An 11,066-nucleotide genomic window follows, 5' to 3' on the forward strand; every position below is an offset into this window, starting at 1 on the left:
GAGCAGATGAGATCTTTGTTTGGACCCGTCACTAAAGAGAGCCTTCAAGAATTTGCATCCCGTCACGTACAAGAAAGCGCTGCCTTCCCATCCGGCTAAATAAACACGAAGTGGTCAAACGCAGAGAGTGCCTATTCAGACGATGACCAGTGGCAAGCCCTCTCGCAGCATGCTGCCGGACGGTCAAACTGATTCTGCTCTTGACATTTCGATGTAGCTCTGCTGTGAGCAGAGCACCCAAAAATACAGGTCACTCGCAAAAGTTCCCCTCCACGGAAATCTTTAGTAAAAGGCGAAAGATTTATGCGACAATGAAGAGAAACTCGAGCTGTGTCTCCAAACCCTCGGGCCTGTGCGCTGGCTCTGTTAAACTACTACGCTCGCCAAGGGTCATCAAGGGTGACAATGCCTGCCCACATGTGTTTCGTCAGCACCCCCCCCCCCCCTACTCCAAAAGGGAGGAGTAAAACTCAAAAAAGTCCTCTCGGTCCACCAATAACCAAAAGCCCAATCAAGGCAATCTCTTTCTCATGCCTCTATCTGAAAAGTTGGATAAAATCTTATATGAAAAAAAAAGTCTTTTAAAGAAATCCCTTATTCCGAGGTCACCGTAGCCACCAGATCCAGTCTGTATCCGCTTCAGTCAATCGGATCCAGTCCGTATCCAGAGAAGATGGTGGATCAACACCTAGAAAGGACCTCTATGGCCCAGAAACACAGCGGAGACCGTGACAACTAGATGAGCCGCAGATACAAATCCCCTGTAAAGACCACCTGGACAAGACCACAGGAAACAGATGATTCTTCTGCACAGTCTGACATTCCTGCAGCCTGGAGCTGATCTACTGGTTTCGTCTGACAAGGGGAGAACTGTCTCCCCGACTGAGCCTGGTTTCTCACCGGGTTTTTTCTCCATCCTTTCACCGATCGAGTTTTGGTTTCTTCCCTCTGTCGCTTCTGGCAGGCGGAGCTGGGGACACTTCATGTACAGCGATATCGTTGACTTGATTGCAAATTATTGCACAGATACTATTTAAACTGAACTTAGCTGAATGATGTCATCAAAGAGTTCAATAACGAAATGCCTTTAACTGTCATTTTGCTTTTTGACGCACTGTGTTCCTAATTAATGTTGTTCAGTTGCATTGACGCAATACTTTTTGTTTAAAGCGCAATTTAAAAAAAAAAAAAAAAGAGTCCAAACAATGACCCCTGCTACGGGTAGTGTTGCAAGTGTTATGCGACTTCAGCTAATGATGGGTCCATCCGAAATTATTCCATCCAAAAGTTTTGGGTGGAGGCACAGGTCACAGAGGGAGTTCTGCTTCGCATCAGCCCGAGCCAAAGGAGATGCGTTGGCCGGGAATCGAATCCGGGTCAACTGCTTGGAAAGCAGCTATGCTCACCACTATACCACCAACGCAGTCAGCAGTCAGCAACTTGCGCCGTTACTAAGAAGGCTCAAAGTGCACGAGTCGCCGATAGGGCTAGAGGAGCAGATGAGATCTTTGTTTGGACCCGTCACTAAAGAGAGCCTTCAAGAATTTGCATCCCGTCACGTACAAGAAAGCGCTGCCTTCCCATCCGGCTAAATAAACACGAAGTGGTCAAACGCAGAGAGTGCCTATTCAGACGATGACCAGTGGCAAGCCCTCTCGCAGCATGCTGCCGGACGGTCAAACTGATTCTGCTCTTGACATTTCGATGTAGCTCTGCTGTGAGCAGAGCACCCAAAAATACAGGTCACTCGCAAAAGTTCCCCTCCACGGAAATCTTTAGTAAAAGGCGAAAGATTTATGCGACAATGAAGAGAAACTCGAGCTGTGTCTCCAAACCCTCGGGCCTGTGCGCTGGCTCTGTTAAACTACTACGCTCGCCAAGGGTCATCAAGGGTGACAATGCCTGCCCACATGTGTTTCGTCAGCACCCCCCCCCCCCCCCTACTCCAAAAGGGAGGAGTAAAACTCAAAAAAGTCCTCTCGGTCCACCAATAACCAAAAGCCCAATCAAGGCAATCTCTTTCTCATGCCTCTATCTGAAAAGTTGGATAAAATCTTATATGAAAAAAAAAGTCTTTTAAAGAAATCCCTTATTCCGAGGTCACCGTAGCCACCAGATCCAGTCTGTATCCGCTTCAGTCAATCGGATCCAGTCCGTATCCAGAGAAGATGGTGGATCAACACCTAGAAAGGACCTCTATGGCCCAGAAACACAGCGGAGACCATGACAACTAGATGAGCCGCAGATACAAATCCCCTGTAAAGACCACCTGGACAAGACCACAGGAAACAGATGATTCTTCTGCACAGTCTGACATTCCTGCAGCCTGGAGCTGATCTACTGGTTTCGTCTGACAAGGGGAGAACTGTCTCCCCGACTGAGCCTGGTTTCTCACCGGGTTTTTTCTCCATCCTTTCACCGATCGAGTTTTGGTTTCTTCCCTCTGTCGCTTCTGGCAGGCGGAGCTGGGGACACTTCATGTACAGCGATATCGTTGACTTGATTGCAAATTATTGCACAGATACTATTTAAACTGAACTTAGCTGAATGATGTCATCAAAGAGTTCAATAACGAAATGCCTTTAACTGTCATTTTGCTTTTTGACGCACTGTGTTCCTAATTAATGTTGTTCAGTTGCATTGACGCAATACTTTTTGTTTAAAGCGCAATTTAAAAAAAAAAAAAAAAAAAAAAAGAGTCCAAACAATGACCCCTGCTACGGGTAGTGTTCCAAGTGTTATGCGACTTCAGCTAATGATGGGTCCATCAGAAATTTTACGGTGCTAGGGCTGGGTCTGCGTCAGAAGAAGCCATGCATTGTTTAGTTATGTCAGTGCAGTGCCGTCAGTTGGGGGGGAAACGGCAGCATGCACGGCTCCTCGTTAGTATAGTGGACAGTATCTCCGCCTGTCACGCGGAAGACCGGGGTTCGATTCCCCGACGGGGAGAGCTGGTTCTTTTCGTCTTCCGAATGATCCATCCAAAAAGTTTGGTTGGAGTCGCAGGTCACAGAAGGAGTTCTGCTTCGACGTCAGCCCGAGCCAAAGGACATGCATTGGCCGGGAATCGAACCCGGGTCAACTGCTTGGAAGGCAGCTATGCTCACCACTATACCACCAACGCAGGCGGAAGTCAGTAGCTTTATTGACGCACTGTGTTCCTAATAAATGTTGTTCAGTTGCATTGACACAATACTTTTTGTTTAAAGCGCAATTAAAAAAAAAAAAAAAAGAGTCCAAACAATGACCCCTGCTACCGGTAGTGTTGCAAGTGTTATGCGACTTCAGCTAATGATGGGTCCATCCGAAATTATTCCATCCAAAAGTTTTGGGTGGAGGCACAGGTCACAGAGGGAGTTCTGCTTCGACGTCAGCCCGAGCCAAAGCATATGCGTTGGCCGGGAATCGAATCCGGGGTCAACTGCTTGGAAGGCAGCTATGCTCACCACTATACCACCAACGCAGTCAGCAGTCAGCAACTTGCGCCGTCACTAAGAAGGCTCGAAGTGCACGAGTCGCCGATAGGGCTAGAGGAGCAGATGAGATCTTTGTTTGGACCCGTCACTAAAGAGAGCCATCAAGAATTTGCATCCCGTCACGTACAAGAAAGCGCTGCCTTCCCATCCGGCTAAATAAACACGAAGTGGTCAAACGCAGAGAGTGCCTATAATAACCAAAAGCCCAATCAAGGCAATCTCTTTCTCATGCCTCTATCTGAAAAGTTGGATAAAATCTTATATGAAAAAAAAAGTCTTTTAAAGAAATCCCTTATTCCGAGGTCACCGTAGCCACCAGATCCAGTCTGTATCCGCTTCAGTCACCCGGATCCAGTCCGTATCCAGAGAAGATGGTGGATCAACACCTAGAAAGGACCTCTATGGCCCAGAAACACAGCGGAGACCGTGACAACTAGATGAGCCGCAGATACAAATCCCCTGTAAAGACCACCTGGACAAGACCACAGGAAACAGATGATTCTTCTGCACAGTCTGACATTCCTGCAGCCTGGAGCTAATCTACCTGTTTCGTCTGACAAGGGGAGAACTGTCTCCCCGACTGAGCCTGGTTTCTCACCGGGTTTTTTCTCCATCCTTTCACCGATCGAGTTTTGGTTTCTTGCCTCTGTCGCTTCTGGCAGGCGGAGCTGGGGACACTTCATGTACAGCGATATCGTTGACTTGATTGCAAATTATTGCACAGATACTATTTAAACTGAACTTAGCTGAATGATGTCATCAAAGAGTTCAATAACGAAATGCCTTTAACTGTCATTTTGCTTTTTGACGCACTGTGTTCCTAATTAATGTTGTTCAGTTGCATTGACGCAATACTTTTTGTTTAAAGCGCAATTTAAAAAAAAAAAAAAAAGAGTCCAAACAATGACCCTTGCTACGGGTAGTGTTGCAAGTGTTATGCGACTTCAGCTAATGATGGGTCCATCCGAAATTATTCCATCCAAAAGTTTTGGGTGGAGGCACAGGTCACAGAGGGAGTTCTGCTTCGCATCAGCCCGAGCCAAAGGAGATGCGTTGGCCGGGAATCGAATCCGGGTCAACTGCTTGGAAAGCAGCTATACTCACCACTATACCACCAACGCAGTCAGCAGTCAGCAACTTGCGCCGTTACTAAGAAGGCTCAAAGTGCACGAGTCGCCGATAGGGCTAGAGGAGCAGATGAGATCTTTGTTTGGACCCGTCACTAAAGAGAGCCTTCAAGAATTTGCATCCCGTCACGTACAAGAAAGCGCTGCCTTCCCATCCGGCTAAATAAACACGAAGTGGTCAAACGCAGAGAGTGCCTATTCAGACGATGACCAGTGGCAAGCCCTCTCGCAGCATGCTGCCGGACGGTCAAACTGATTCTGCTCTTGACATTTCGATGTAGCTCTGCTGTGAGCAGAGCACCCAAAAATACAGGTCACTCGCAAAAGTTCCCCTCCACGGAAATCTTTAGTAAAAGGCGAAAGATTTATGCGACAATGAAGAGAAACTCGAGCTGTGTCTCCAAACCCTCGGGCCTGTGCGCTGGCTCTGTTAAACTACTACGCTCGCCAAGGGTCATCAAGGGTGACAATGCCTGCCCACATGTGTTTCGTCAGCACCCCCCCCCCCCCTACTCCAAAAGGGAGGAGTAAAACTCAAAAAAGTCCTCTCGGTCCACCAATAACCAAAAGCCCAATCAAGGCAATCTCTTTCTCATGCCTCTATCTGAAAAGTTGGATAAAATCTTATATGAAAAAAAAAGTCTTTTAAAGAAATCCCTTATTCCGAGGTCACCGTAGCCACCAGATCCAGTCTGTATCCGCTTCAGTCACCCGGATCCAGTCCGTATCCAGAGAAGATGGTGGATCAACACCTAGAAAGGACCTCTATGGCCCAGAAACACAGCGGAGACCGTGACAACTAGATGAGCCGCAGATACAAATCCCCTGTAAAGACCACCTGGACAAGACCACAGGAAACAGATGATTCTTCTGCACAGTCTGACATTCCTGCAGCCTGGAGCTAATCTACCTGTTTCGTCTGACAAGGGGAGAACTGTCTCCCCGACTGAGCCTGGTTTCTCACCGGGTTTTTTCTCCATCCTTTCACCGATCGAGTTTTGGTTTCTTGCCTCTGTCGCTTCTGGCAGGCGGAGCTGGGGACACTTCATGTACAGCGATATCGTTGACTTGATTGCAAATTATTGCACAGATACTATTTAAACTGAACTTAGCTGAATGATGTCATCAAAGAGTTCAATAACGAAATGCCTTTAACTGTCATTTTGCTTTTTGACGCACTGTGTTCCTAATTAATGTTGTTCAGTTGCATTGACGCAATACTTTTTGTTTAAAGTGCAATTTAAAAAAAAAAAAAAAAAAAAAAAGAGTCCAAACAATGACCCCTGCTACGGGTAGTGTTCCAAGTGTTATGCGACTTCAGCTAATGATGGGTCCATCAGAAATTTTACGGTGCTAGGCCTGGGTCTGCGTCAGAAGAAGCCATGCATTGTTTAGTTATGTCAGTGCAGTGCCGTCAGTTGGGGGGGAAACGGCAGCATGCACAGCTCCTCGTTAGTATAGTGGACAGTATCTCCGCCTGTCACGCGGAAGACCGGGGTTCGATTCCCCGACGGGGAGAGCTGGTTCTTTTCGTCTTCCGAATGATCCATCCAAAAAGTTTGGTTGGAGTCGCAGGTCACAGAAGGAGTTCTGCTTCGACGTCAGCCCGAGCCAAAGGACATGCATTGGCCGGGAATCGAACCCGGGTCAACTGCTTGGAAGGCAGCTATGCTCACCACTATACCACCAACGCAGGCGGAAGTCAGTAGCTTTATTGACGCACTGTGTTCCTAATAAATGTTGTTCAGTTGCATTGACACAATACTTTTTGTTTAAAGCACAATTAAAAAAAAAAAAAAAAGAGTCCAAACAATGACCCCTGCTACCGGTAGTGTTGCAAGTGTTATGCGACTTCAGCTAATGATGGGTCCATCCGAAATTATTCCATCCAAAAGTTTTGGGTGGAGGCACAGGTCACAGAGGGAGTTCTGCTTCGACGTCAGCCCGAGCCAAAGCATATGCGTTGGCCGGGAATCGAATCCGGGGTCAACTGCTTGGAAGGCAGCTATGCTCACCACTATACCACCAACGCAGTCAGCAGTCAGCAACTTGCGCCGTCACTAAGAAGGCTCGAAGTGCACGAGTCGCCGATAGGGCTAGAGGAGCAGATGAGATCTTTGTTTGGACCCGTCACTAAAGAGAGCCTTCAAGAATTTGCATCCCGTCACGTACAAGAAAGCGCTGCCTTCCCATCCGGCTAAATAAACACGAAGTGGTCAAACGCAGAGAGTGCCTATAATAACCAAAAGCCCAATCAAGGCAATCTCTTTCTCATGCCTCTATCTGAAAAGTTGGATAAAATCTTATATGAAAAAAAAGTCTTTTAAAGAAATCCCTTATTCCGAGGTCACCGTAGCCACCAGATCCAGTCTGTATCCGCTTCAGTCACCCGGATCCAGTCCGTATCCAGAGAAGATGGTGGATCAACACCTAGAAAGGACCTCTATGGCCCAGAAACACAGCGGAGACCGTGACAACTAGATGAGCCGCAGATACAAATCCCCTGTAAAGACCACCTGGACAAGACCACAGGAAACAGATGATTCTTCTGCACAGTCTGACATTCCTGCAGCCTGGAGCTAATCTACCTGTTTCGTCTGACAAGGGGAGAACTGTCTCCCCGACTGAGCCTGGTTTCTCACCGGGTTTTTTCTCCATCCTTTCACCGATCGAGTTTTGGTTTCTTGCCTCTGTCGCTTCTGGCAGGCGGAGCTGGGGACACTTCATGTACAGCGATATCGTTGACTTGATTGCAAATTATTGCACAGATACTATTTAAACTGAACTTAGCTGAATGATGTCATCAAAGAGTTCAATAACGAAATGCCTTTAACTGTCATTTTGCTTTTTGACGCACTGTGTTCCTAATTAATGTTGTTCAGTTGCATTGACGCAATACTTTTTGTTTAAAGCGCAATTTAAAAAAAAAAAAAAAAAAAAAAAAAGAGTCCAAACAATGACCCCTGCTACGGGTAGTGTTCCAAGTGTTATGCGACTTCAGCTAATGATGGGTCCATCAGAAATTTTACGGTGCTAGGGCTGGGTCTGCGTCAGAAGAAGCCATGCATTGTTTAGTTATGTCAGTGCAGTGCCGTCAGTTGGGGGGGAAACGGCAGCATGCACGGCTCCTCGTTAGTATAGTGGACAGTATCTCCGCCTGTCACGCGGAAGACCGGGGTTCGATTCCCCGACGGGGAGAGCTGGTTCTTTTCGTCTTCCGAATGATCCATCCAAAAAGTTTGGTTGGAGTCGCAGGTCACAGAAGGAGTTCTGCTTCGACGTCAGCCCGAGCCAAAGGACATGCATTGGCCGGGAATCGAACCCGGGTCAACTGCTTGGAAGGCAGCTATGCTCACCACTATACCACCAACGCAGGCGGAAGTCAGTAGCTTTATTGACGCACTGTGTTCCTAATAAATGTTGTTCAGTTGCATTGACACAATACTTTTTGTTTAAAGCGCAATTAAAAAAAAAAAAAAAAGAGTCCAAACAATGACCCCTGCTACCGGTAGTGTTGCAAGTGTTATGCGACTTCAGCTAATGATGGGTCCATCCGAAATTATTCCATCCAAAAGTTTTGGGTGGAGGCACAGGTCACAGAGGGAGTTCTGCTTCGACGTCAGCCCGAGCCAAAGCATATGCGTTGGCCGGGAATCGAATCCGGGGTCAACTGCTTGGAAGGCAGCTATGCTCACCACTATACCACCAACACAGTCAGCAGTCAGCAACTTGCGCCGTCACTAAGAAGGCTCGAAGTGCACGAGTCACCGATAGGGCTAGAGGAGCAGATGAGATCTTTGTTTGGACCCGTCACTAAAGAGAGCCTTCAAGAATTTGCATCCCGTCACGTACAAGAAAGCGCTGCCTTCCCATCCGGCTAAATAAACACGAAGTGGTCAAACGCAGAGAGTGCCTATAATAACCAAAAGCCCAATCAAGGCAATCTCTTTCTCATGCCTCTATCTGAAAAGTTGGATAAAATCTTATATGAAAAAAAAGTCTTTTAAAGAAATCCCTTATTCCGAGGTCACCGTAGCCACCAGATCCAGTCTGTATCCGCTTCAGTCACCCGGATCCAGTCCGTATCCAGAGAAGATGGTGGATCAACACCTAGAAAGGACCTCTATGGCCCAGAAACACAGCGGAGACCGTGACAACTAGATGAGCCGCAGATACAAATCCCCTGTAAAGACCACCTGGACAAGACCACAGGAAACAGATGATTCTTCTGCACAGTCTGACATTCCTGCAGCCTGGAGCTAATCTACCTGTTTCGTCTGACAAGGGGAGAACTGTCTCCCCGACTGAGCCTGGTTTCTCACCGGGTTTTTTCTCCATCCTTTCACCGATCGAGTTTTGGTTTCTTGCCTCTGTCGCTTCTGGCAGGCGGAGCTGGGGACACTTCATGTACAGCGATATCGTTGACTTGATTGCAAATTATTGCACAGATACTATTTAAACTGAACTTAGCTGAATGATGTCATCAAAGAGTTCAATAACGAAATGCCTTTAACTGTCATTTTGCTTTTTGACGCACTGTGTTCCTAATTAATGTTGTTCAGTTGCATTGACGCAATACTTTTTGTTTAAAGCGCAATTTAAAAAAAAAAAAAAAAAAAAAAAAAAGAGTCCAAACAATGACCCCTGCTACGGGTAGTGTTCCAAGTGTTATGCGACTTCAGCTAATGATGGGTCCATCAGAAATTTTACGGTGCTAGGGCTGGGTCTGCGTCAGAAGAAGCCATGCATTGTTTAGTTATGTCAGTGCAGTGCCGTCAGTTGGGGGGGAAACGGCAGCATGCACGGCTCCTCGTTAGTATAGTGGACAGTATCTCCGCCTGTCACGCGGAAGACCGGGGTTCGATTCCCCGACGGGGAGAGCTGGTTCTTTTCGTCTTCCGAATGATCCATCCAAAAAGTTTGGTTGGAGTCGCAGGTCACAGAAGGAGTTCTGCTTCGACGTCAGCCCGAGCCAAAGGACATGCATTGGCCGGGAATCGAACCCGGGTCAACTGCTTGGAAGGCAGCTATGCTCACCACTATACCACCAACGCAGGAGGAAGTCAGTAGCTTTATTGACGCACTGTGTTCCTAATAAATGTTGTTCAGTTGCATTGACACAATACTTTTTGTTTAAAGCGCAATTAAAAAAAAAAAAAAAAGAGTCCAAACAATGACCCCTGCTACCGGTAGTGTTGCAAGTGTTATGCGACTTCAGCTAATGATGGGTCCATCCGAAATTATTCCATCCAAAAGTTTTGGGTGGAGGCACAGGTCACAGAGGGAGTTCTGCTTCGACGTCAGCCCGAGCCAAAGCATATGCTTTGGCCGGGAATCGAATCCGGGGTCAACTGCTTGGAAGGCAGCTATGCTCACCACTATACCACCAACGCAGTCAGCAGTCAGCAACTTGCGCCGTCACTAAGAAGGCTCGAAGTGCACGAGTCGCCGATAGGGCTAGAGGAGCAGATGAGATCTTTGTTTGGACCCGTCACTAAAGAGAGCCTTCAAGAATTTGCATCCCGTCACGTACAAGAAAGCGCTGCCTTCCCATCCGGCTAAATAAACACGAAGTGGTCAAACGCAGAGAGTGCCTATAATAACCAAAAGCCCAATCAAGGCAATCTCTTTCTCATGCCTCTATCTGAAAAGTTGGATAAAATCTTATATGAAAAAAAAAGTCTTTTAAAGAAATCCCTTATTCCGAGGTCACCATAGCCACCAGATCCAGTCTGTATCCGCTTCAGTCACCCGGATCCAGTCCGTATCCAGAGAAGATGGTGGATCAACACCTAGAAAGGACCTCTATGGCCCAGAAACACAGCGGAGACCGTGACAACTAGATGAGCCGCAGATACAAATCCCCTGTAAAGACCACCTGGACAAGACCACAGGAAACAGATGATTCTTCTGCACAGTCTGACATTCCTGCAGCCTGGAGCTAATCTACCTGTTTCGTCTGACAAGGGGAGAACTGTCTCCCCGACTGAGCCTGGTTTCTCACCGGGTTTTTTCTCCATCCTTTCACCGATCGAGTTTTGGTTTCTTGCCTCTGTCGCTTCTGGCAGGCGGAGCTGGGGACACTTCATGTACAGCGATATCGTTGACTTGATTGCAAATTATTGCACAGATACTATTTAAACTGAACTTAGCTGAATGATGTCATCAAAGAGTTCAATAACGAAATGCCTTTAACTGTCATTTTGCTTTTTGACGCACTGTGTTCCTAATTAATGTTGTTCAGTTGCATTGACGCAATACTTTTTGTTTAAAGCGCAATTTAAAAAAAAAAAAAAAAAAAAAAAAAGAGTCCAAACAATGACCCCTGCTACGGGTAGTGTTCCAAGTGTTATGCGACTTCAGCTAATGATGGGTCCATCAGAAATTTTACGGTGCTAGGGCTGGGTCTGCGTCAGAAGAAGCCATGCATTGTTTAGTTATGTCAGTGCAGTGCCGTCAGTTG

The 11,066-nt window shown here is 47.0% G+C and overlaps 3 non-coding genes across 3 annotated transcripts; all 3 read right to left on the minus strand.

The window, feature by feature from the left end:
• Positions 1-215: 215 nt before the first annotated feature.
• LOC127980633 (U5 spliceosomal RNA) lies at positions 216-330 on the minus strand. The gene has a single exon (XR_008159647.1). It is a non-coding gene; the product is annotated as a U5 spliceosomal RNA (small nuclear RNA).
• Positions 331-1,708: 1,378 nt separating this feature from the next.
• LOC127980634 (U5 spliceosomal RNA) lies at positions 1,709-1,823 on the minus strand. Its single transcript, XR_008159648.1, has one exon. It is a non-coding gene; the product is annotated as a U5 spliceosomal RNA (small nuclear RNA).
• A 3,059-nt stretch (positions 1,824-4,882) lies between these two features.
• LOC127980635 (U5 spliceosomal RNA) lies at positions 4,883-4,997 on the minus strand. The gene has a single exon (XR_008159649.1). It is a non-coding gene; the product is annotated as a U5 spliceosomal RNA (small nuclear RNA).
• Between the last annotated feature and the right edge of the window lie 6,069 nt (positions 4,998-11,066).

Source organism: Carassius gibelio, chromosome B19, assembly GCF_023724105.1.
Source record: "Carassius gibelio isolate Cgi1373 ecotype wild population from Czech Republic chromosome B19, carGib1.2-hapl.c, whole genome shotgun sequence".
NCBI classification, from domain to species: Eukaryota; Metazoa; Chordata; class Actinopteri; order Cypriniformes; family Cyprinidae; genus Carassius; species Carassius gibelio.